We start from the raw sequence: 26,977 nt of genomic DNA, 5'->3' as shown, positions 1-26,977 counted from the left end.
GTTAATTAACTTGCTCCAGGTCTCACAGCTAGTAAGTGGCTAACCCAGGATTTGAACACATCGTGTAGGCTCCTGTGTCCAAGCCCTTTTTTTCTTTTTGAATTTTGGTAGGAACTTTATAAATTTATTTATTTATTTATTTTTGCTGTGTTGGGTCTTCGTTTCTGTGCGAGGGCTTTCTCTAGTTGCGGCGAGCGGGGGCCACTCTTCATCGCGTTGCGCGGGCCTCTCACTATTGCGGCCTCTGTTGTTGTGAACATGCTCCAGACATGCAGGCTCAGTAGTTGTGGCTCACGGGCCCAGTTGCTCCGCAGCATGTGGGATCTTCCCATACCAGGGCTCGAACCCATGTCCCCTGCATTAGCAGGCAGATTCCCAACCACTGCGCCACCAGGGAAGCCCCCAAGCCCTTTTTTTAAATAAAATTTTTGTTTTGAAATCATTGAAGATTCATGTCATCGTAAGAAGTAATACAGAGAGATCTCATATACCCTTTACACAGTTTCCCAAAGTTAATCTCTTATAAAACTATAATACAATTTCACAGCCATCCTAATGACAGTGACATAATTCAGATACCAAACATATCCATCACAAGAATCTCTCATTAAGAATGCTCAACATCATTAATCATTAGAGAAATGCAAATCAAAACTACAATGAGATATCATCTCACACCGGTCAGAATGGCCATCATCAAAAAATCTACAAACAATAAATGCTGGAGAGGGTGTGGAGAAAAGGGAACCCTCTTGCGCTGTTGGTGGGAATGTAAATTGATACAGCCACTATGGAGAACAGTATGGAGGTTCCTTAAAAAACTAAAAGTAGAACTACCATATGACCCAGCAATCCCACTACTGGGCATATACCCTGAGAAAACCATAATTCAAAAAGAGTCATGTACCACAATGTTCATTGCAGCTCTATTTACAATAGCCAGGACATGGAAGCAACCTAAGTGTCCATCGACAGATGAATGGATAAAGAAGATGTGGCACATATATACAATGGAATATTACTCAACCATAAAAAGAAACGAAATTGAGTTATTTGTAGTGAGGTGGATGGACCTAGAGTCTGTCATACAGAGTGAAGTAAGTCAGAAAGAGAAAAACAAATACCGTATGCTAACACATATATATAGAATCTAAAAAAAAAAAAAAAAAAAAGTGGTCATGAGGAACCTAGGGGCAAGACGGGAATAAAGACACAGACCTACTAGAGAATGGACTTGAGGATATGGGAAGGGGGAAGGGTAAGCTGTGACAAAGTGAGAGAGTGGCATGGACATATATACACTACCAAACGTAAAATAGATAGCTAGTAGGAAGCAGCCGCATAGCACAGGGAGATCAGCTTGGTGCTTTGTGACCACCTAGAGGGGTGGGATAGGGAGGGTGGGAGGGAGGGAGATGGAAGAGGAAAGAGATATGGGAACATATGTATATGTATAACTGATTCACTTTGTTATAAAGCAGAAACTAACACACCATTGTAAAGCAATTATACTCCAATAAAGATGTTAAAAATAATAATAATGCAATTTAAAAAAAAAGCATCTCTCATTGTCTTAGTTCAGGCTGCTATATTAAAATGCCACAGACTGGGTGGCTTAAACAATAGGAATTTATTTCTCACAATTCTGGAGGCTGGGAAGTCCAAGGTCAGGGTGACAGCATAGCATGGTTGAGTTCTGATGAAGACCTTTTTCCTGACTTACAGATGGCCACCTTCTTGCTGTAGCCTTACATGGTGGAGAGAAAGGACTGTCTCTCTTGTCTATTCTTATAAAGGCACTAATCCTATTCACGAGGCTTCCACCCTCATGATCTAATAGCCTTGAAAGGCCTCACTTCAAAAACATCACAATGGCAATTAGGGCTTCAACATACCAATTTTGGGGGGGGACACAGACATTCAGTACCTAGCACTTATGTTGCCCCTTTATAGCTACACCCGCTTACCTTCTGCCCCACGCCCTTAACCCTGGCAACCACTAGTCTTTTCTCTATAATTCTGTCATTTCAAGAATGTATAAATGGAATCATACAGTATTTCACTTTTGAGATTGGCTTTTTTCACTCAGCATGATCCTGTGGAGAATCATCCAGATTCTTGCATATATCAGTAGTTCATTCTCTTCTATTAATAAATAGTATTCCATGGTATGGAAGTGCCACAATTTGTTTGTTCGCTCATTGAAGGACCTGTAGGTTGTTTCTAGTTTGGGGCTATTACAAACAAGTTGTTATAAACATTAGTTTATATTTGTTTTTATTTTTCTGAGCTGCTTTTAAGCTTTATCCATCCCATTTTACCATCTCTCAATAAATTGAATAGAGAATGACTTGCTGGTAAGATGACACTGAAAAGAAGCCTGAGGAATTAAGGGAAAATGCCATGTAGCTCTCTGAGGAAAGCACATTTCAAGCAGGCGGAAGCAGTGCAGAGACCTTGATGTGGGAATATGCCTTTAGTATTTGCAACACAGCAAAGGAGGACAGTGAGACACACTGCAAGGAGAATGGAAGGAGATGAGCTCTGAAAGGCAGCTGTGAGTTAGATCTCTAAGATACATAAGGTTTTAAATTTTTCCAAAGTGAGACAGGCAACTATTGAAGAGTTTGAGTAAAGGAGTGGCATATTCTGTATTATATTTTAAAATCACTGTAGCTCCTTGAAAGAAAATAGATGGTACTTATGCCAGGGAGAACAATTAGGAGGCTGTTACAGTAGTACTTGCAAATACATGATGGTGGCTTACACTAGTGGTGGAGATGTTTAAGATGGGTCAGATTCTGGATATATATATTTTTTTTTTTTATAAATTTATATGTATATATATATATATATATATTTTGGTTGTGTTGGGTCTTCGTTGCTGTGCGCGGGCTTTCTCTAGTTGTGGCGAGAGGGGGCTACTCTTCATTGCAGTGCACGGGCTTCTCATTGCGGTGGCTTCTCTTGTTGCGGATCACGGGCTCTAGGCACACAGGCTTCAGTAGTTGTGGCACGCGGGCTCTAGAGCGCAGGCTCAGTAGTTGTGGTGCATGGGCTTAGTTGCTCCTGGACCAGGGCTCGAACCTGTGTCCCCTGCATTGTTAGCAGGCGGATTCTTAACTGCTGCACCACCAGGGAAGTCCTGGATATATTTTTGATAGGCTGATTGTTGGATAAGAGGAAGAGAGGTGACAGGGATGATTCAGTTTACCAAGTCCAAAGTGATATGTGAAAACCAATAGATCACCTTACTCTTTTACAGTAGGAAACATAATTATCACATTGCCCAGATATTTGTGTTTGCTTAATCTGCACATTCTCTAACCATGGATAAGTTTGCATTGGAAGTTAATATTTTGTCTCTGATGACGTAGAGTCAGAGGAAGGAGACTTCAATAAATTCATCTTCAGTAGCACATGAATGTGACACATTTATCTCATCAATAGTGACCTAAAAAATTAAAGTTCATTGACCTCAGTTCCTGAGCTCTTGTTTAATAGGTAGTATTAACATTTGCCTTTCCCTTTCTTTCATAACCTATCAACACTAACATAACTCCTAACTTCAACATAGTCTTTCTCTAGATCTGTTCATATATTTAGATAGGCCATATTGCCTATCTCATCCTACTTTGTTGTTTTATGGTTGACTAAAAGGCAGTCTGAATATTTCTTATTACATGTTATTGAGGGATGTCTCACACTGCATCACTGTACTGGCAACAGTGATAAAATGACTAGACTTTTTTTTCATTTGGATAAATTTAGTATTGCAATTAGTATTATTGAAACTTTGTTTAGCGATATATCATTTATCCAGAATTGTCAAGGACAGCAGTGAATCTTAACAAACAAACGAAGTATTGAGTGAGACCTTTTCTAAATTTTTTCTTTCAGATAAAGATGTAGCTGTATAAATTCATGGTCTTCTTTATTTATCAATTCTATGAATATAATTGTTTTTCTCCATGTCTCAAGATTGTGATATACAATATCTGTTGTTATGTTGATCTGTTCTACGGTACATTTATTTGTTTTTAAGTGGCTCCAAACTGCTATGTATTTTGAATATATATAGAAACTTTGTAATAATTCTACCACTTCTGGAGCTGGTGATGTATCATCCTTAACCAAACTCCTTTTAGTATTTCTAATTTTTTAGGGTGTGAAAAATCTAATTAGGTAGGTGGCATGTTTAGAGAAGAGTAAATAAATCCAGTACTAAATATTTAAGTATTTAAATACTCTGGGAACTTTTCTGCTTCCTGATTCTTTTTTGTACTCTGCATTTCTGAGGTTTCCTTTCATTAAGTGTAAGGCTTTACAAGGTAACTCAGCAATAGCTCCATGTATCATTTAGTTGGAAGTCCTTTGGTTCAGTGGAAGCAAATACTGCCCATTATAAGCAACCCGACAAAGAATTATTCTGTTGATGAGAAAATTAGCAAATTGTATCATCCATAATTGGTTATACTGCCAACAGTGTATCGGAAATGTCATAATCTCATTTCATTAAGAAATTTACATACACACAGATTTTAGAGTACTCATTCATGATGAAAGTCTACTTGCACCCTGTTTGTGTTTGGAAACATTCAATAGCCAGGCTTGAATTTAAAAATTTAATTGAATGCTTAAAGAATTACAAGTGTTCCTTTCCTTAGCTCTAATGCTAACCAGAGTGCTTTTCTAAACTGCTGAGAATGGACTGAAGATTCTGCTGAGGGCTGTAGATACTTATCTGCCTAATTGAGCCATCATTTGTTGACAGGAGGAAAAAACCACGTGACCTGCTTTAATGCATCTCTCAGTAACAGCAGGAGGCTAGAATGTGGTTCATCCAAGAGTAAAACCAGCAGCAGTGTTATTAGACATGGGAAAATAGCATTGGTTATGGAGTGGTTTTAGTAAAAGAAGAATAGTAATATAAAAGCATATAATCATAAACAGTATAGAGAGTGATTTTTTAATTTTCAAAGTTATTTTGAATCCAGATATTTTAATCATTTAAGTTAGTCATTCATTAACTATTTACTGATGTTTACACTTGCTAGGTATGTTAAGGGAATTGTTGACTTGTCAGAATGATTTGTATAAGTCAGTGGTAAAATTTGAAATTGGTGCTATATCATAGTGTGCTAAACCAATTAAATAGTATTGAAAGTTTTTGAGTAGATAGGGAAGTAGTTGGATCAAAACTTTACTGGCTACATTAACCTGACCTGGAGTGAGAGACATTGGTTACAAGGACGTTAATCAGCAAAGTGTTACTTTAGTGGAGGTCAAGGCAAGAGAGTATAAGAACCTTAACTAAGATACCAGTAAGAAAGCAGGAGATAATATAAAAGCCTTTGGAAAAGAATGTGTGTGGCAGACTAAAACAAATTAGAGATTACCCTCTTGAATGACTTGAGAGAATCGTGGCTCCATTAGTAAATCCAGAGGGAGAAATGATTTTCTAGATACACAGTAAGTTTGATTTAGGACATGTTAAATTAGAAATACCAATGAGATACTCATAAGTAATCTAAATGCAACTATGGTTCTTGGGAAGTGAGTTGGAGCTAAAGGTGCAGCTATGGGAGTCAGCCATAATGATGGATTTGGTAAAGCTTCTAGAGTATTGAGATTATCAAGAGAAAGAATATAGAAGAAGAATACCAAAAGCAGTACTTTGAAAAGTGCTTCCTAATTGGTGAATGAAGAAATTAAAACTAACTAAGAAGGTAGAGAAGAATGGTTCTGAAAGATAAGAGTTCATCACTGAGTAAACCAACTTACAGACTTTGATTATATCACTGGTGACAGTTTAAAATAAAAAAATCACTAGAGCAGAGTGTAGTTTGTGAAACATTTGATCCCAGTCTGCAGTGAATAAAATACAGAAATCAAGAGTAATTATTTAGAAACTTTTTAGCAAGTTTATGTTGCTAAATGTCAGTTCAATTCCTCACTGAATAGGGAATGGACAACTTCAAATGTTGGGAAACATTGTGGTGAGTTTCCTGTAGTACAGTCTCTAAACAAGTCATGTACAGTAGTGCTATATATGGGTTCATGCTGCAGTGGGTTAAAAAACCCAACTTGTCTCACCACAGAGACTTTGAGATGTACTACACCAAAGAGATGGTGATAGTAGGCAGATTCCATAGAGTTAAAGGGTATTGGATGAGAAGAAAGGTTTGTTTAAAGACATAAGAGATCTGAGTTTGTATATTGTCTGAAGAAGATATGATAGAAGTCTGATGATGCAGTATGGAAGAATGATAACTAATAGATGGAATGAGATGAAAGGCATATAGATGAAGGCTTTATTGTTGGGGGAAAATTTACACTTAATATTTTGTGTGTTGTTTTTATTAGATGTTTATTTTGGTCCTTACAGGAATCCAGTGAGTTAGGTGGAGTATAATTGGTATAATTCATTCCCTTTTTCATGGAAGGAAATTGAGGAAAAAAAAAAAATTTAAGTGCCTTATCCATGATAACGTGGTTAAAGAATGGAAATATTTTGATGCCTAGTTCTATACTAATAAGTACTATCATGTCTGAAAGTAAGAACAAAAAAGATATTTGAAGAAATAATGACTGAAAACTTCCTAAATTTATTGAAAAACATTAATCAACACGTCTTAGAGTCTCACTGAATGCCAAGTAGGATAAATGCAAAGAGTAGATAAATGTAAAGACACACAATAGTCAAAATGTTGAAAAACAGTCACAAAAAGGAAATTGTGAAAGCAGCAAGGAAAAAAAAAGTCATCACATAAAAGGGAGCACCATTAAGATTTTAAGCTGGCTTTTCATCAGAATCAGTGGAGACCAGAATGCAGCGAGATGACATATTTAAAGTGCTGAAAGAAAAAAATTATCAACAAGTAATCTTCTGTCCAGCAGAAATACCTCAGAAATAAAAGCAAAATAAAGACTTCCCTAGATAAGCAAATCCAACAGCATTTGTTGCTAGCAGCTCTATCTGCCTTACAAGAAATACTAAAGAAAGTTCTTCAAGGTGAAAATGACAACAGACAGTAATTCAAATTTATACACACTAGAACAAAGAGCACCAATAAAGGTATTATGTAAGTAATTATTATAAAAGACAATGTAATTGCATACTTCTTTTTTTCTCTTAACTCATTTAAAAGCAAATGCATACAACAATATGTATGTAATGTATTGTTAGCCCTATAACATATCAGAATGTAATATATATGACGATAACAGCACAGAGGGGGTGAGTGGCAACAAAGCAGTATTGAAGTAAGAAAATGATACCAGATGGTAACCTAAATCCACTGGAAGAAATGAAGAAAACCAAAATGGTAAATAGGAAGGTTAATATAACAAACACCATAAATACATACTTGCTCTCCTTTCTTCTCTAAGAGACATAAAATTATATAAAGTAATACATATAAAAATGTATTAAGCCTATATGTATGTCACATACATATAGGCTTAATATGTAATAATAATAACACAAGAGAGAGGAGGGACTAGAGCTATATAGAAATAAAGTTTCTATATCTTACTAGAATTAAGTTAATATGAATCTGATGTAGATGCAATTAAGATATATATTGTAAGCCTTGGGACAACCAATGAGAAAATCACAAAAATTATAGTTAAAAATCATTAAAAGACCCATATAAATATGTTCAACTGATTTTTGACAAAAAGTACAAAATCAATTCAAAGGAGGAAGGATAGTCTTTTCAAAACATTGCGTCAGGAATAGGACATTCATAGGCCAAACAATGAGCCTTATATAGAAATCCTCATACCTTATACAAAAATCAAATCAAAATGGGTCACAGACTTAAATATAAAATGTAAACTATAAAACTTTTAGAAAACAAGTGGGTGAAAATCTTCTTGACCTAGGGCTAAGCAAATTTCTATTCTACATTGTACTAGAAGTTCTAGTCAAAGCAATTAAGGAGGAAAAATAAACGACATCTAGAACAGAAAGTAAAGCTATCTGCTATAGGTTATTTGTGTCCCTCCAAAATTCATGTGTTGAATGTTAATAATGTAATCCCCAATGGTATAGTATTCGGAGGTATGGTTTTTGAGAGGTGATTGGGTCTTGAGGACAGAACCCTCATGAGTGGTATTAGTGCACTTAAAAAAGAGACCCCAGAGGGATCCCTTGCCCCTTCTGCCATGTAAGGACACAGCAAAAAGATGGCCATCTATGAAACAGGAAACAGGCCCTCACCAAACACTTGATATTGGTCTTCCCAGACTCCAGAAATGTGAGAAATAAATTTCTGTTTTTTACAAGCCACTCAGTCTATGGTATTTTTGTGATAGCAGTCTGAATGAACTAAGACATTATATTTGCAGATAATATGATTTTGCATATAGACAATCTTAAAACATCCACTAAGGAAAAGAAAAAAATGAGGGAAGGGATATGATAAACATAAGTACAGAAAGTAATGAAATAGAAAATTAGATAAATCTAAACCCTGGGTTTTATAAAATGAGTAATCAAAATAGATAATATTAATCATCTGATAATATTAATCAAGTGAAAAAAGGAAAAGCACATTAGCAATGTTAGAAATGAAAGTGATGTTTAATCAGTAAAATGAAGAAAAAATTGGGGCCAATATGTTTAAAAGTTTGACGCATTCTGAAATTTTCTCATTTATTTATATATTATCTTCACTTAATCTTAGCCATACTCATGACTATAAATACCATTCATAGAGTGATGATTTCCAAATGTATTTTTTAGTGCATATCTCTTTTCTAATCTCCCACTGGTTACTTGATTATATGCAAACAGAAGTCTTGAAGTACACTGTTGATCTTGTTTCTCCCTCGAATCTATTGATAATATATCTCTGTACATGGTATCACTGTAGGGTTTTGCTCAAGGCTCTCTGGCCAAACCCTAAGAGTCATCCTTGATTATTCCCTTACCTTCAGGAAGTATCTATCCTTAAAGTTTATCTGGAATCCAGCTATTTTTCTTTTATCTGCAATTACCTTTCTATTATAAGACGTCAGTATTTTACTCTAGGCCTACTGCAATAACTCGTCTCCTTACTTTTTCCGGTTAACTCTTTCCAAACCATTCTCCACAGAATAATAGGAGTGATCTTTTAAAAATGCAAATCAGCATAAGACACTTTGGTGTTTAAATTCGTTGCATGGCTGCCAGTTGCTTATAGAATCAAGTCCAAACTTCATGCAATGATATATAAGACCCTACATGTCTAATGGCTTTCTCTTACCAGTCATACTGTTTTATTCCATTCCTCCCTCACTGACCGTTTCTTAAACATCTAAGCTCTTTTCCTTTTCAAGTTCTTCACTTTTATTCCTTCTTCCTAGAATTCACCTGTCTAAAATTGCTTCTCCTGCTTTTTCTTGCTCCTGTTATTATACATCTCCAACATACTCCCCACCTGCCCTATAATCATGTTTGTTACCTTTATTGAGTTATCTCAATTGGTAATTATCTTGTCTTGATTCCTCCTAAGATGCTAACTAGATGAGAAGGTAAAGAAAGTCCTTGCCTGTCTTAACCACATTACCTCTAGCAACTAGCATAGTGCTTAGTATTTAATGAATGTTCAGTATACATTTGTAGAATCTTATTTTTCTTTTTATATACTGCACAGTGCTAACCACATTGTTGGCAGCCAGGCATTGAGAGCGAGAGAGAGAGAGAGATATTGTATTTCTCTTGATTTTCTTTGTTGTTTTATAGTGGGTCCATTCCCTCCTTTCTCCCTTCTTTTTTAGATCATATAATCATTTGTATTATTGATTTATCTTCAGTTTCATGTGGGCCTATTCAAATGCATACCTATGACCAGTATTCTTTTCTCCCTAAGTATATGTCTTCTGAATAAAAATTCTTGTCTATCATGATCACCTTTTAAAGAATTCTTTTATGTGTTCTACAGAATGCCTCCTATTTTTTGTTCTTGTTGTTAGGTTAGACTGCCCAATTCGGTGTCAGATGGATTTGCTGCCTTTGGTACATGTTCTGAACCAAAATTTAATTCTAGAGCTTGGGATCAGCATTTTTCCAAATGTGTTAAACTGTAATCCTTTATAAAATGTTATATGTAAAATAGTGAGCAATTTTGAATTTACTAAAAGCTGAGAAAGTTATTACTTTAGCTTTCACCAAGATGACTTAAAGTTTATCAAAAAGGATTATAGAAAGAACAGATTTATAGCAACTGTCTGATATATGACCAGAATCCCCATGTTCAACTAAAACAGACTTGCCCTAGGCTTTCTAGAGCATAATGCCCTTAGCAAGTAGCTTTCAACAGCTTTTTCAGGAAGCAATATTTTCCTTCAGTAAAAGGGTCACTGTACTGTTTTTCTTTTTCTTTCCCCTGTCTTATCTTTTGAGTTCAGGAAGTACTTTAAATTTACAGGCAGCTTTGAAGGCATGAAGCAAGTTCAGGCCCAGAAGTATTTCCTGTTATGGCATTAATCTAATTCCATGAAGTAGAGCTGATTTTTCATCTGTAAAGTAGATAAAGTGCCTAGAGCAGCCGACCATTATTCTGGGTTATCATGATAAAGAGGCTTAGTTTTGACACGAAAGAGTTTATCAGCCTAACCAGTGGAAGATTTCATCCTTTTTGTTGAAAGATATATTAATGGATTATAATCTGTCTTGGCTTCCAAAAGAAAGTTCTCCTTCATATTGAAAATGTTTACTTAATTCAGCAAATATGGTTCTCATGTTTATGAAGTGTATAATATACAATAAATCAAGCAAACATATTAAGGGCATCACATAAAATTAAATGTTAAACCTGTTAAACCATTTTTTGTTACTTAGTGTTCAAATTAATGTCCCGATTTGAAATATTCACAACTTTTTCTTACAAATCCATATGACTAATGTCAGTATATAGACATGCATAATTTCTTCTAAGCATTTATGTTTGATATTAGTAGCTCATGTTATTAGGTCCTATAAACTCTTCTGTCAACTTATAAGTATTTTTCTCATAACAGTATATTCCATTTAATAGTCAAGTAATTAAAGTTATTTATGTTTTTATTGACTTACTTTGAGTATATAAAACATGCAAATAATATGTAATTCAAAAAGTACAAGTTCATCTTTTTCCCATCTCTGTCACCTAGTTCCCCACCAAGCTAAGATGTTTGGATTAATCCTAGTAGCTTGGTATAGGTTAAAGAATTTTTTTGTTCAAAATTGATTCCATATTGGACATACTTACAACGTTTCCTTGAATGATAATAGCTTACTTCAACATATCCTACTACACCCCAGTACATTACATATTTATTCCCCTTGATAGCCCTCTGAGTTAACTTCTTTTATCTACTTGAAAAATACAGAAACTGAAGTTATGAGAGGTTAAATAGTTTGCTCAAGGTCACCCAACTAGTAAGTGGTAGATTTGGGATTGGAACTCAGGCCATCATTATAGGTTCATGGAAGTAAACAGTCATTCCCCAATTCTGCCTCTTATACTTGATAGGAACAAAGATTCTACTCATCACTTATTTCACAGTTAATGAGAAAATTAATTAAGCTTTACCATATCCTAATGAGATAGTACCTAGTTTTATGTTCATTTTGTTTAAAATAAGTGAACTACCTATTCATCTCGTAAACCAAAATAAAGACATTGCTTTGTTACTGAAATGAATATTTTAAAACCTAGATCATCTGAACCAGAAAAATCTCTGGCCTAATCAAAGACATACTGAGCAGTAAACTTGGGATTAGGAAATTTGGAGTTTTGTTTTGGTCTCACTAATTCAAAGCATAATTGTCTGTGATCATCATTTTTCACATGGAATTTGAATACTATCAGTCCATTATATCTTAGAGGTATTTGTGAAGTTAATATGAGAACACATGTTAAATTTATTAATTTAAACATCATTCATTGAGTCTGCCTACTGTGTGTATTCTATTAAGTAATGGGACAGGTACAAAGATGTAGAAAACATGGGTGCTGTCTTTATTAAACTACCAATCTTCTAGGAAGGATAAGATCTATTGCAATATAAATTAGAGTGATGAGTGCTTACTTAGTATATGTGAGGATTTCCTCAGCTAAGCTGTCAAAAGTAACAAGTTAACTGTAATTCCATTACCTTTGTACTAATCTATAGCTCTACAAACTCAAGACCTTACATCCACTTTCTGAAAACACATACATACATATATACCCAAAGTAGAGGTTTTAATAAACACATGAAAAAAAATGTTCAACATCATTAGGCATCAGAGAAATGTGAACCAAAACCACAATGAGATTCAATTTCCCACTCACTAAGATTGCTGTAATCAAAAAGACAGATGGGATTTCCCTGGTGGTCCAGTGTTTAAGACTTCGTGCTTCCACTGCAGGGGGTGGGGGTTCGATCCCTGGTGGGGAACTAAGATCGCACATGCAGAACGGTGTGGCCAAAAAAAAAAAAAAAAAGACGGATAATAGGGGAATTCCCTGGCAGTTCAGTGGTTAGGGCTCCACGCTTTCACTGCCGAGGGCCCGGGTTCGATCCCTTGTCAGGGAACTAAGATCCCACAAGCTGCATGGCATGGCCAAAAAAATAAAAACAAAAGACAGATAATAACAAGTGTTGACAAGGATGTGGAGAAAGTGGAACTCATGAACTGCTGGTGGGAATGTGCCAGTTCCTCAAGAGGCTAAACACAGCGTTACCATATGACCCAGCAATTCCACTCCGGCTGTATACCCAAAAGAAATGAAAGCCTTTGTCTACATAAAAATTTGTACACAAATGTTCATAACAGCATTATTCATAATAGCCAAAATTAGAAACAACTCAAATGTCCATCAACTGAAGAATGAATAAATAAAATGTATTATAGGGCTTCCCTGGTGGCGCAGTGGTTGAGAATCTGCCTGCCAATGCAGGGGACACGGGTTTGAGCCTTGGTCTGGGAAGATCCCCCATGCCACGGAGCAACTAGGCCCGTGAGCCACAACTACTGAGCCTGCGCGTCTGGAGCCTGTGCTCCGCAACAAGAGAGGCCGCGATAGTGAGAGGCCCGCGCACCGTGATGAAGAGTGGCCCCCGCTTGCCGCAACTAGAGAAAGCCCTCACACAGAAACGAAGACCCAACACAGCCATAAATAAATAAATAAATAAATAAAAATTAAAAAAAAATGTATTATAATTATGGATTTATACACTGGAATATTATTCAGCAATAAAGAGGATCAAGTACTGACACATGCTACAACATGAATAAACCTTGAAAATATTATGCTCAGTGAAAGAAGCCATTTACAAAGTGCCACAGATGCATAATCCCACTTATGTGAAAATTCCAGAATAGTTAATTGGTGGAGACAGAAGTTAGGTTGGAAGTTGCCTGGTGGGGCGAGGGGGATGGGGAGTAACTACTAATGGGTACAGACTTTCTTTTTGGGGTTATGGAAGCGTTCTAAAATTGATCATGGTGATGATTACACATCTCTGTGAATATACTAAAACCACTGAATTGTGTACTTTAAATGTGTGCATTGTATGGTATGTGAATTAGAGCTCAGTAAAGCTGGGATTAAAAATAATAATAAACATGATGTTGCAGAATGTTTAGACTACTTAGACCACTTGGCACACCTAAAGAACAAAGCATCTAAGAGATTAGTACTTAGAAGTATATTTATTTGTAGTATTAAAGGCATAGAGTTAGAGAGGGACACCTTGGAGAAATGTATAATGTAAAAGTATTATTACTGTTGTTTTATTTACTGTTTTCATCAAAACCGTGGTGGTGGTAATTTACTCATTCCACTGTAGTCCCTATTGGTTAAATACATGATAGTATTTAGAATGAACTCAAATGTTGGTGATCCAGTGAGGAAGAATTGATATCAGAATTTTATAGATCATCTGTCACTTGCCTCTCCATCTCAGGTATATGCAGCTGACCTACCTATTAATACGATGATCTCTTTGGCACTTCATCAGTCATTTGCCAGATGATCCAGTGTGAACAAATGAGCAACATGCCCAAAGTTTATTTGTAGTTTAGTTGTTTGGAGCTTAAAATGCATTTCCCCACAGAAATTATCCCCCTGTGCAGATGCTGGTTAGTTCCCCACACTATTTCATAAATGCTTAATGCTTAATACAGCTAAATTAAAGCATTAATTAGGTAGGAGGCAGTGAAAGAGGAGGAAGAAAAGTCTCTGCTGAGGATAAATCCTGGCCCCAAGGTTTTGCACTTTTAATGGGAAATATTTGTCTGTTTTTTGAGGAACACATATTTCGGAGTTAAATAGACTCACTGGTCTTCTGTTTGATCCCAGTCATATAACTGATATGAACCTCTATAGAGTAAACATCTCTAATTTGTTCTCTAGCCTTCCCTGTTAAAATGAAAGGCTTCTTTCTTTCTGGAGTCTTTTGAAGTGAAATGAGTAGACATGGAAAAGTAGCAAGGGATGGTAGGAATGTACTCTAAGGCAGCTTCTCCCTTGGGCAACATCTCTTCTATGACTATAGTAGTATCAACAAGTTATAATGCGGTAAAAAGATGATTTGGTCTTTTAAAAAAGCTATTCCTTTTTAAATTCAGAGTTAAGGGGTTTTGATCCTTTTTCTTCAGCATCCAGCAGTGAGTTCAGGGGTGGTGGTCATTAATATCTTGATCCATTACTTTTCATAAAAAAATACAATTTTTTTCTGGTAATGGTTCATTTGTTTGACTGCTTTATTTCCCACCAGAAACCACAAAATCCATTTCCTATGACAGTATAATAATTTTCATAACATCTGATTATAGTGGCACATACACACAGAAGATTAAAAATATGGGTTAGAAAAGAAGTAATAAGACATTGAGAATAAATATCCTGGTAGAATTAATTTTTTTAAAGTCATAATCACTAATTTAGAAAAACAAATGTAAACAATGGGTGTAAATAGATTGTTCGGTATTTTACTAAAGAATTAGTTCTTTGCATACACATTTAGTTTTTACACACTTGCCCAGAAGTTTTTCCAAAAAAGTTTTTCCTCTCCCTATTCTGACATGAAAATTGCAGATGTAATGCACAGCCTCTGTTGAAAAGACTTTCTGTTAAAAATCAGCTGCCCCTTGACAAATCTTGAGTACTTAGTGATTAACATGTTAATAACAAGTGTGAATATCATTAATGTATCTACATTTAATTTCATTACTAACACCTCATGTTTCTTATTATTCATTCCTCAGAATGAAGAAATTTCCAGTTTGTAACTAAGTGGTAATTATATTTCTTTAATTTAATAAAGAATAAAGTGCTGCTGATAGTTTTAATAATAATTCCTATATTTGTTTATAACATGCTTTTTGTATTCATTCTTTTATGTATTTCTCCACTATTATGCCGTATTTTTAAGTGCCTTTGAGTGAATGAAAGTGGTTGAAATGTAAAAGAAGCTACTTGGAATGTCTGTAATATCCCATGCCCCTCGTATGTTTACACCTGCTTGAAGGAGAGAGTAAATTATTTCCTGAGAACCCCACAGTTATATAGCTAGTCTCACCACTGATCTGCTCTGAGGCATTTAACCTCTCTTAACCTTGATTTCCTTATTTAGAGGAAGTGGCTGTTGAGCTTTACCTAAATCATAGAGTGAGTGCAAGTAATTGTTTACTGAGAATTCTAAGAAAGGGTAATGGAAAATGTCAAGTATAAATGAAAGAGTTACAACTGCTCTCCTCTCTTGAAGGAATTACAGTTCACTCATTGAACTATCATTTTTAAAACGTCTACCTTTTTAAAAAAAGAGCTGTTTAAATATAAATACATAAATGAATATATATGGTGTTTTGATTTGTTATCTCAGTAGTGATTTTGAATTAATTGAAGCATACAGCATAAACATGTTTTTTATTACATGTAAATAGTAGGTTAGCCAAAACCCAGTAAGTAATTTTGGAATAGGTTCTGCCAGGTGAATGGTAAAATGGATGGTAGGTACTTTAAAGGGCTTTAACTTTTCTTTTATACTGATTTAAGACTGATAATTTTTCTCCTTACTCATTCTAATTACTTGAAATTGGGGGGGAGGGAGGGTGGTCTGCTACTAATTGTATGACCATTGTGTAAGTTACTTTCTCAGAAATCCTTCCAACCTTCCCCCTCCCCTTAATATGCTAATGTTCATTTTGAATTTGCAAGAGGGAGCTATGATATGCAGCTCTTAAAATCTATTTGCCACTCAAGCCTTTTTTCAAAGACAGCTTATTAACCTCTCCTGTGGAACAGATTGTGAAATACTAAGATAGGTTGCATGGTGAAGAATGGTAGGAGGTGGTGGTAGAAAAGTAGATGACGGTAGGAAATATAAAAGTTAGGAGGACCTTATATCCCATGGTTGAAAGTATAAACTCTATAGTATGAGCAGTTGGGAACCATAACATCTTTTGAAGAAGGAATGTGGTATAAGAATGTAATTTGGAAGAATACTAGTGAGAGGTTAGATAATTGTACATTTGTATTTAACCCTTAATGCTAGTGGTTCCCAAATACGTACAGTGAATGAAATGTAGAAGAAAGGTCTTCAACTATTCCTGTTTCATCAACTATATTTTCTCTATTTTAAATATTACAATGATTTTAAGCAAACTTTTACATTGGTTTTATAAGCCAAAAGTATATATGGTTAGTCTCAAAGCACCTCATGTTCCTCATTAATTGATTTTCATTGAGGAAGCTTTGGGTTTTTGTTTTTGTTTTTTTTATTGCTTTACTGAAAGCATTTCACATCTTCTACCCTTCCAGTAATAATTTCTATCAAACATCTCTTATTATGTTTGTGATGATTGTTAACTTAGTACTTATACTATATATTTATTTATTCATTTATTTGGCTGCACCGAGTCTTAGTTGCGGCATGCAGGTTTCCTTAGTTGCCGCATGCAGGCTCTTAGTTGCTGACTTGCAGGATCTAATTCCCTGACCAGGGATTTAACACGGGCCCCCTGCTTTGGGAGTGTGGAGTCTTAACCACTGGACCACCAGGGGAGTCCCAAAAGGTGCTGTAGTTTTCTCCTACTGAGTATAAATATTTGTTTGGATTAAAGGTTTATTAGATAGATAGTTTAAAGGGGTTTTTTGGTTTTGTTTTGTTTTGTTTTTGTTTTTGTTTTTTGGCCGCACAGTGTGGCTTGCAGGATCTCAGTTCCCTGACCCAGGCCACGGCAGTGAAAGCCCAGAATCCTAACCACTAGGCAACCAGGGAACTCCCCTAAATGGTTTAAAGATTAATTAACTATGCTATCTTTTTACCTTCCTATTTCATTTGTAGGTCAGTCGTCTGTTAATACACAGAAATTGCCTTATTTCCCACTGTGTTCCCACTTATAAGTATCAAAAATATCAAAGGAAAAACAACTGGACATTTTTTTCCTTTTTTGTGCTTTTAAAATTTTTAAGAATTATGACTCTACTGCTTATTTTTTGTAGTTAAATTATTTTTTTCCTGGGATCTTGTGAAAAAAGTAAAATATTGGTTCCATTTATTTAATGATTTTCTTTTCAATTTCCTGATTTTATAATATCTAATCAATTGGATATTATAGAGATTTCCTTGTGGGGAGCAGGAGGGAGCAAAGAATATCTTACTCTGATGGCTGTTTAGTGATTTTATTACTAGAAAGAGAGACATTGCTTTATTGTTTATTTTAGCCAGTAAAGTTGTCTGCAAACTAGGTAACAAAATGCAAAGCAGTGTATTTACTTTTCCACCTTTCTGCAAAGAGACAATAAAAGCAGTGTTCCAGTGGAACAATTCGCTAACTGCGCTTTCTTGGCAGGTACTGGTAGCTTTTATCACATGATTATAGATATAGTGAAAAATGCTAATGATGAAAGATGACTATGATTTCTATTCCTTGAAATATGACTAAAAATTTAGAAATGAAACCTGTTTTTCTGAGGCGACATCTAGATTTGCAGTTCATTTTCAACAGATGACCTGATCCACTTTTTTCAGCAATTCAGAAAAAAAGGTGAGAGTGGGAGGGCTAATATATAGCAAAGCTACTAAAGTGACTGAGTATTTCATTCCATCTGTCAGAGCTTCACTGGTATCAAGAATTTGACAGAAATGGATGTAATTCATTTGCTTTTTACAAAAAAGTAAATGATGGAACAGAACTACCCTAAAATGAAGGAGTAAAATGCCAGAAAGAGTGAAAGTAAAAAGAAAACTAAACATGGTATTCTTTAAAAGAATAACTCTTAATGTAAAAATAATGATTATTTTAGTGATTATTTGCTTTTTTCTGTATTTGGTATTTTGGGGAAAGGAACTTGAAAGTAACTTAATCGGAAAGTACTTGATTAAACATTGATTAAACATCACATTTGACTGTTTTGCTTGTTAATGGTGGACTAGCTATAATTAATTATTCAGAGTACAGACATGATGTGTTGCACAAAAATTAAGCTGTGTATAATCATGCATAATTAAAAGAAAGATACACCGTACCTTGAACAAATAATAGTTATTTTAGTAAATTTGCAACTAAGAAAATAGACTTGGTTGACAAGAAAATATGAAAGATATATTTCAGATAAATGAATTTAAAATTTTCAGATTAAGCTATAATTTTATCTGCATTTGGATTATGTCATTAGCTAAAATGTAGAACTAGGCATTCATTCTACTTTTTTCTTAAATTTATTTATTTTATTTATTTTTTTTTTTGGCTGCACTGGGTCTTTGTTGCTGCACGCAGACTTTCTCTAGTTGCAGCAAGTGGGGGCTACTCTTTGTTGCAGTAAGCGGGGGCTACTCTTCGTTGCAGTGAGCAGGCTTCTCATTGTGGTGGCTTCTCGTTGTGGAGCACAGGCTCTAGGCGCGTGGGCTTCAGTAGTTGTGGCTCGCGTGGGCTTCAGTAGTTGTGGAATGCGGCCTCAGTAGTTGTGGCTCACGGGCTCGAGAGCGCAGGCTCAGTAGTTGGGTGCTCGGGCTTAGTTGCTCCGCAGCATGTGGGATCTTCCCAGACCAGGACTCGAACCTGTGTCCCCTGCATTAGCAGGCGGATTCTTAACCACCGCGCCACCAGGGAAGTCCCGGCATTCATTCTACTTATTGACAGCTTTTAAAGTACTGAATTTATGGTATAAAGCTTTTTGGTGCTGCCTTCTTTTTAGCTGTTAATGATTTGCTGTTTCTTAAACAGTTTTTGAAGTCAGTCTGTAATTAATTGATCAACACACTTGAATGTGGTAGGAAGAAATGAGGTTAGGCATATAACCTTTATTTTTATTTCAACACTATAAAACCATGAATTTATAAATAGTTATAGAAATAAAATTCTTTGGATATATTTCAGGAAATTTATAAATGAGAGCTTCATTTTGCTGTAGAACAGTAATAATAAGAATTCTTTTCAGTTGTTTTCAACAGCACTCTTTCATGGCCAGTTGATTCTGGTTGAACATTTTCATGTTAATTCTAGTTTATCTTATGACTGGCCACAAGTTTTTAATATAGACATTTAATTTTAACTACCACATACACTTAGTGGTTATAATTAGAATAGCTCTTAAATGAAAAAATTCATTTTGAACAAGTAATGGACAAATTTGGTTTGCTTCTTGCTGTAGACTTAAGAATTTTTCCCGATTTTTTTTAGGTTACTATAACCTCTAAAGTTTACAGCAATGAGAGTGATAAGTGTCTAGATTTTACTATAATAAAATTTAGAAAAACTTATATAAGCTTCATACCTTATAGATGTATATAAATACTTAATCAGATATACTAATTTTTAAATTGTCTTCATTTTGCAATTATTTTACTTTTGTGCAAACCATGGTTTATCATATGGACAAGTGATTAGTTTCCTGGTAACAGAGATATGTTTAACTAAAAATCAAGCAAATTTTATAAATCTTTCTGAAAATCATACAAACGAGATGATTTCTTACAGGTTCAAGAAGTTATTAAATTTTTAAAGTATAAACACCTGGTACCATCCAGATGTTTCATTGAAATTTTTTTTAGCATAAGTCCAACTAGTGAATAGCTTAATTCATTCAACATTTAAGATGCATTTCTGTAGGACTAAGAACCTGCACCCCATCTCCTTGACTATGGTTCTAATTACCTCAGCTTGGACTGATCAATATTTGATCTTTTTCCCACCATGCAAACATGTTACTTTGTCTCTTTCTCTTCCTTTTGGATAATTTGCAGCCATGTGAGAATGGTTCATTTTGTTTGTTCTCTCTGGCTAGAGGCCAGGGGTCTCTTATTAGTATAATGCAGTTCATTGATGTGAATTTGTTGATCTCCTGGGTAGTTTTTCACAAATTTAAGGCAATTAAAAGCTTTTATATGGTATTTCACTCGAAGTTATTAGTGGTCTTTCAGTGATTTTGCTTTTAAAAATTACTTCATCATTTTATGATTATTTCCTTTCCTTCTCATTTCTCTCCCCTTTCCAACCTATAAAACTCTAGAAAAAAGGTTTGAAACAACCGTTTCATTGATTGATTTCATAAAAAGTAACAACTTAGAAACTTGTAATTCAGTAATTTAGTATTTTAATTAACACAGTTTTTACAGGACTAATGAAATTTTTTGTTTTGTTTTATATGACTTGTTTATTTTAAGCTTATGGATGTTCATAATAGAAGCCATAATGAATCTGGAGAACAACAACAGGAATTGGATCTAAAAATTATTTAGTAAGTGCTTTTAAAAAAGCACATGTGTATATATATATTCAAGCTTTTGAGGCAGTATGCTTTCTAAATTAGAGCTATATTAATACCTTAACATTTTCTTATAGCTAGCAGATGTCCATATTTTTGGTTCCTTAACTTTTGCAGTGAATGGACCTTTCTTTACCACATCAGAAGTAAGAAATGTTGAAGACCACCTAAGTCTTTAGGAATGCTATAGCATTGATTAAATTAAAATCTTTTGGCTTCATTTGTACATATTGGGAATCATTGCTACGATTTCTCTATTCTTCTCCCATTAAAAAATTGTTTATTAAGAGTTGTTTTCTTGGTGTTTGTAAATTTACAGTACTTGACTCAGTTTGTTTCATTAATATACTTGATTATCGTAAAGAAACCAAAACTAGAGTGCATCTGAGGTAACTTGGAAAAGTTTTAAAGTATTGCAATCAGTATGTGAAATGTCATATTCATTTATAGAAATATTCTTGATGTTTTACACTTTTTATTTGAAAATATGTATAAAAATAATAGCAAATACTTAATAGGCACTTCCTGCTATATTAAGGCAATAATGCATTGTATTGGTTGAGAGGGTATGCCATGGAGTTAAACTATCAGGATATAAATCCAAGTATCACTACTTAACTAACTATGTGACCTTGGGCAAATTAACTTCTGAACCTCATGTTCTTCATCTCCAAAATAATATGTATCTTATACAGATAAATTGAGATAATATATGTAGGTTGTTAAAACATGGTGTGGCCCACAGGAAATACTCAGCAAATGTTTGCTCTGAAGATATTTTTATTATTTGCCAGACTCTATGTTAAATTTTATACATGTTTAGGGGAATTCCCGGGTGGTCCAGTGGTAAGGACTCCGAACTTCCAATGCCGGGGGCACTGGGTTCAGTCCCTGGTCGGGGAACTAAGATCCCTGAATGCCACGCAGCACGGCCAAAAAAATTAAATGAATAAATAAAACGTCTTTAAAAAAATTTTATGCAGGTTTATTCCAAAATTAAGGGTATACCAAAAGAGATAAGTTGAATCCCAATAAAAAGAAAATCTAGAGATTAACCAAGATGGCGGAGTAGAAGGACGTGCTGTCACTCCCTCTTGCGAGAGCACCAGAATCACAACTGGCTGCTGGACAATCATTGACAGGAAGACCCTGGACTTCACCAAGGAGGATACCCCACGTCCAAGGACAGAGGAGAAGCCACAGTGAGATGGTAGGAGGGGCGCAATCAGAGTAAAATCAAACCCCATAACTGCTGGGTGGGTGACTCACAGACTGGCGAACACTTATACCACAGAAGTCCACCCACTGGAGTAAAGGTTCTGAGCCCCACGTCAGGCTTCCCAACCTGGGGGTCAGGCAACGGGAGGAGGAATTCCTAGAGAATCAGACTTTGAAGGCTAGTGGGAATTGGATTGCAGGACTTTGACAGGACTGGGGGAAACAGAGATCCCACTCTTGGAGGGCACACACAAAGTAATGTGTGCATCAGGACCCAGGGGAAGGAGCAGTGAGCCTGGGGGAGACTGAACCAGACCTACCTGCTGGTGTTGGGGGGTCTCCTGCAGAGGCGAGTGGTGGCTCTGTTTCACCGTGGGGATAAGGACACTGGCAGCAGAGGTTCTGGGAAGTTCTCCTTGGCGTGAGCCCTCCCAGAGTCTGCCATTAACCCCACCAAAGAGCACGGGTAGGCTCCAGTGTTGGGTTGCCTCAGGCAAAACAGCCAACAGGGAGGGAACCCAGCCCCAACCATCAACAGTCAAGTGGATTAAGGTTTTACTGAGCTCTGACCGCCACAGCAACAGGGAGGGAACCCAGCCCCACCCATCAACAGTCAAGTGGATTAAGGTTTTACTGAGCTCTGACCGCCACAGCAACAGTCAGCTCTACCCACCACCAGAGCCTCCCATCAAGCCTCTTAGATAGCCTCAACCACCAGAGGGCAGACAACAGAAGCAAGAAAAACTATAATCCTGCAGCCTGTGGACCAAAAACCACAGTTACAGAAAGATAGAGAAGATGAAAAGGCAGAGGGCTATGTCCCAGATGAAGGAACAAGATAAAACCCCAGAAAAACAACTAAATGAAGTGGAGATAGGCAACCTTCCAGAAAAAGAATTCAGAATAATGATAGTGAAGATGATCCAGGACCTCGGAATAAGAATGGAGGCAAAGATTGAGAAGATGCAAGAAATGATTAACAAAGACCTAGAAGAATTAAAGAACAAACAAACAGAGATGACCAATACAATAACTGAAATGAAAACTACACTAGAAGGAATCAATAGCAGAATAACTGAGGCAGAAGAACGGATAAGTGACCTGGAAGACAGAATGATGGAATTCACTGCTGCAGAACAGACTAAAGAAAAAAGAATGAAAAGAAATGAAGACAGCCTAAGAGACCTCTGGGACAACATTAAACGCAACAACATTCGCATTATAGGGGTCCCAGAAGGAGAAGAGAGAGAGAAAGGACCAGAGAAAATATTTGAAGAGATTATAGTCGAAAACTTCCCTAACATGGGAAAGGAAATAGCCACCCAAGTCCAGGAAGCGCAGAGAGTCCCATACAGGATAAACCCAAGGAGAAACACGCCGAGACACATAGTAATCAAAGTGGCAAAAATTAAAGACAAAGAAAAATTATTGAAAGCAGCAAGGGAAAAACGACAAATAACATACAAGGGAACTCCCATAAGGTTAACAGCTGATTTCTCAGCAGAAACTCTGCAAGCCAGAAGGGAGTGGCAGGATATACTTAAAGTGATGAAAGGGAAGAACCTACAACCAAGATTACTCTACCCGGCAAGGATCTCATTTAGATTTGATGGAGAAATCAAAAGCTTTACAGACAAGCAAAAGCTAAGAGAATTCAGCACCACCAAACCAGCTCTACAACAAATGCTAAAGGAACTTCTCTAAGTGGGAAACACAAGAGAAGAAAAGGACCTACAAAAACAAACCCAAAACAATTAAGAAAATGGTCATAGGAACATACATATCGATTATTACCTTAAACGTGAATGGATTAAATGCCCCAACCAAAAGACATAGACTGGCTGAATGGATACAAAAACAAGACCCATATATATGCTGTCTACAAGAGACCCACTTTAGACCTAGGGACACATACAGACTGAAAGTGAGGGGATGGAAAAAAATATTCCATGCAAATGGAAATCAAAAGAAAGCTGGAGTAGCTATACTCATATCAGATAAAATAGACTTTAAAATAAAGAATGTTACAAGAGACAAGGAAGGACACTACATAATGATCCAGGGATCAATCCAAGAAGAAGATATAACAATTATAAATATATATGCACCCAACATAGGAGCACCTCAATACATAAGGCAACTGCTAACAGCTATAAAAGAGGAAATCGACAGTAACACAATAATAGTGGGGGACTTTAACACCTCACTTACACCAATGGACAGATCATCCAAAATGAAAATAAATAAGGAAACAGAAGCTTTAAATGACACAATAGACCAGATAGATTTAATTGATATATATCGGACATTCCATCCAAAAACAGCAGATTACACGTTCTTCTCAAGTGCGCACGGAACATTCTCCAAGATAGATCACATCTTGGGTCACAAATCAAGCCTCAGTAAATTTAAGAAAATTGAAATCATATCAAGCATCTTTTCTGACCACAACGCTCTGAGATTAGAAATGAATTACAGGGAAAAAAACGTAAAAAGGACAAACACATGGAGGCTAAACAATACGTTACTAAATAACCAAGAGATCACTGAAGAAATCAAAGAGGAAATCAAAAAATACCTAGAGACAAATGACAATGAAAACACGACGACCCAAAACCTATGGGATGCAGCAAAAGCAGTTCTAAGAGGGAAGTTTATAGCTATACAAGCCTACCTAAAGAAACAAGAAAAAGCTCAAGTAAACAATCTAACCTTACACTTAAAGAAACTAGAGAAAGAAGAACAAACAAAACCCAAAGTTAGCAGAAGGAAAGAAATCATAAAGATCAGAGCAGAAATAAATGAAATAGAAACAAAGAAAACAATAGCAAAGATCAATAAAACTAAAAGTTGGTTCTTTGAGAAGATAAACAAAATTGATAAGCCATTAGCCAGACTCATCAAGAAAAAGAGGGAGAGGACTCAAATCAATAAAATCAGAAATGAAAAAGGAGAAGTTACAACAGACACTGCAGAAATACAAAGCATCCTAAGAGACTACTACAAGCAACTTTATGCCAATAAAATGGACAACCTGGAAGAAATGGACAAATTCTTAGAAAGGTATAACCTTCCAAGACTGAACCAGGAAGAAATAGAAAATATGAACAGACCAATCACAAGTAATGAAATTGAAACTGTGATTAAAAATCTTCCAACAAACAAAAGTCCAGGACCAGATGGCTTCACAGGTGAATTCTATCAAACATTTAGAGAAGAGCTAACACCCATCCTTCTCAAACTCTTCCAAAAAATTGCAGAGGAAGGAACACTCCCAAACTCATTCTATGAGGCCACCATCACCCTGATACCAAAACCAGACAAAGACACTACAAAAAAAGAAAATTACAGACCAATATCACTGATGAATATAGATGCAAAAATCCTCAACAAAATACTAGCAAACAGAATCCAACAACACATTAAAAGGATCATACACCACGATCAAGTGGGATTTATCCCAGGGATGCAAGGATTCTTCAATATACGCAAATCAATCAATGTGATACACCATATTAACAAATTGAAGAATAAAAACCATATGATCATCTCAATAGATGCAGAAAAAGCTTTTGACAAAATTCAACACCCATTTCTGATAAAAACTCTCCAGAAAGTGGGCATAGAGGGAACCTACCTCAACATAATAAAGGCCATATATGACAAACCCACAGCAAACATCATTCTCAATGGTGAAAAACTGAAAGCATTTCCTCTAAGATCAGGAACGAGACAAGGATGTCCACTCTCACCACTATTATTCAACATAGTTTTGGAAGTCCTAGCCACGGCAATCAGAGAAGAAAAAGAAATAAAAGGAATACAAATTGGAAAAGAAGAAGTAAAACTGTCACTGTTTGCGGATGACATGATACTATACATAGAGAATCCTAAAACTGCCACCAGAAAACTGCTAGAGCTAATTAATGAATATGGTAAAGTTGCAGGATACAAAATTAATGCACAGAAATCTCTTGCATTCCTATACACTAATGATGAAAAATCTGAAAGAGAAATTATGGAAACACTCCCATTTACCATTGCAACAAAAAGAATAAAATACCTAGGAATAAACCTACCTAGGGAGACAAAAGACCTGTATGCAGAAAACTATAAGACACTGATGAAAGAAATTAAAGATGATACCAACAGATGGAGAGATATACCATGTTCTTGGATTGGAAGAATCAACATTGTGAAAATGAGTATACTACCCAAAGCAATCTACAGATTCAATGCAATCCCTATCAAATTACCAATGGCATTTTTTACGGAGCTAGAACAAATCATCTTAAAATTTGTATGGAGACACAAAAGACCCCGAATTGGCAAAGCAGTCTTGAGGCAAAAAAATGGAGCTGGAGGAATCAGACTCCCTGACTTCAGACTATACTACAAAGCTACAGTAATCAAGACAATATGGTACTGGCACAAAAACAGAAACATAGATCAATGGAACAAGATAGAAAGCCCAGAGATTAACCCACGCACCTATGGTCAACTAATCTATGACAAAGGAGGCAAAGATATACAATGGAGAAAAGACAGTCTCTTCAATAAGTGGTGCTGGGAAAACTGGACAGCTACATGTAAAAGAATGAAATTAGAATACTCCCTAACACCATACACAAAAATAAACTCAAAATGGATTAGAGACCTAAATATAAGACTGGACACTATAAAACTCTTAGAGGAAAACATAGGAAGAACACTCTTTGACATAAATCACAGCAAGATCTTTTTTGATCCACCTCCTAGAGTAATGGAAATAAAAACAAAAATAAACAAGTGGGACCTAATGAAACTTCAAAGCTTTTGCACAGCAAAGGAAACCATAAACAAGACGAAAAGACAACCCTCAGAATGGGAGAAAATATTTGCAAATGAATCAACGGACAAAGGATTAATCTCCAAAATATATAAACAGCTCATTCAGCTCAATATCAAAGAAACAAACACCCCAATCCAAAAATGGGCAGAAGACCTAAATAGACATTTCTCCAAAGAAGACATACAGATGGCCACGA

The 26,977-nt window shown here is 35.7% G+C and overlaps 1 protein-coding gene across 3 annotated transcripts in view; it reads left to right on the top strand.

Annotated features, from left to right (window-relative positions):
- ADK (adenosine kinase) overlaps positions 1–26,977 on the top strand; it is a 511,842-nt gene that overhangs the window by 291,688 nt on the left and 193,177 nt on the right. The gene's annotated exons all lie outside the window — the stretch shown is intronic.

Source organism: Balaenoptera ricei, chromosome 16 (genome assembly GCF_028023285.1).
Source record: "Balaenoptera ricei isolate mBalRic1 chromosome 16, mBalRic1.hap2, whole genome shotgun sequence".
In the NCBI taxonomy this organism is placed as follows: Eukaryota; Metazoa; Chordata; class Mammalia; order Artiodactyla; family Balaenopteridae; genus Balaenoptera; species Balaenoptera ricei.
The sequence above is the reverse complement of the archived record's forward strand: the minus strand, read 5'-3'. Positions and strand labels throughout refer to the sequence as shown.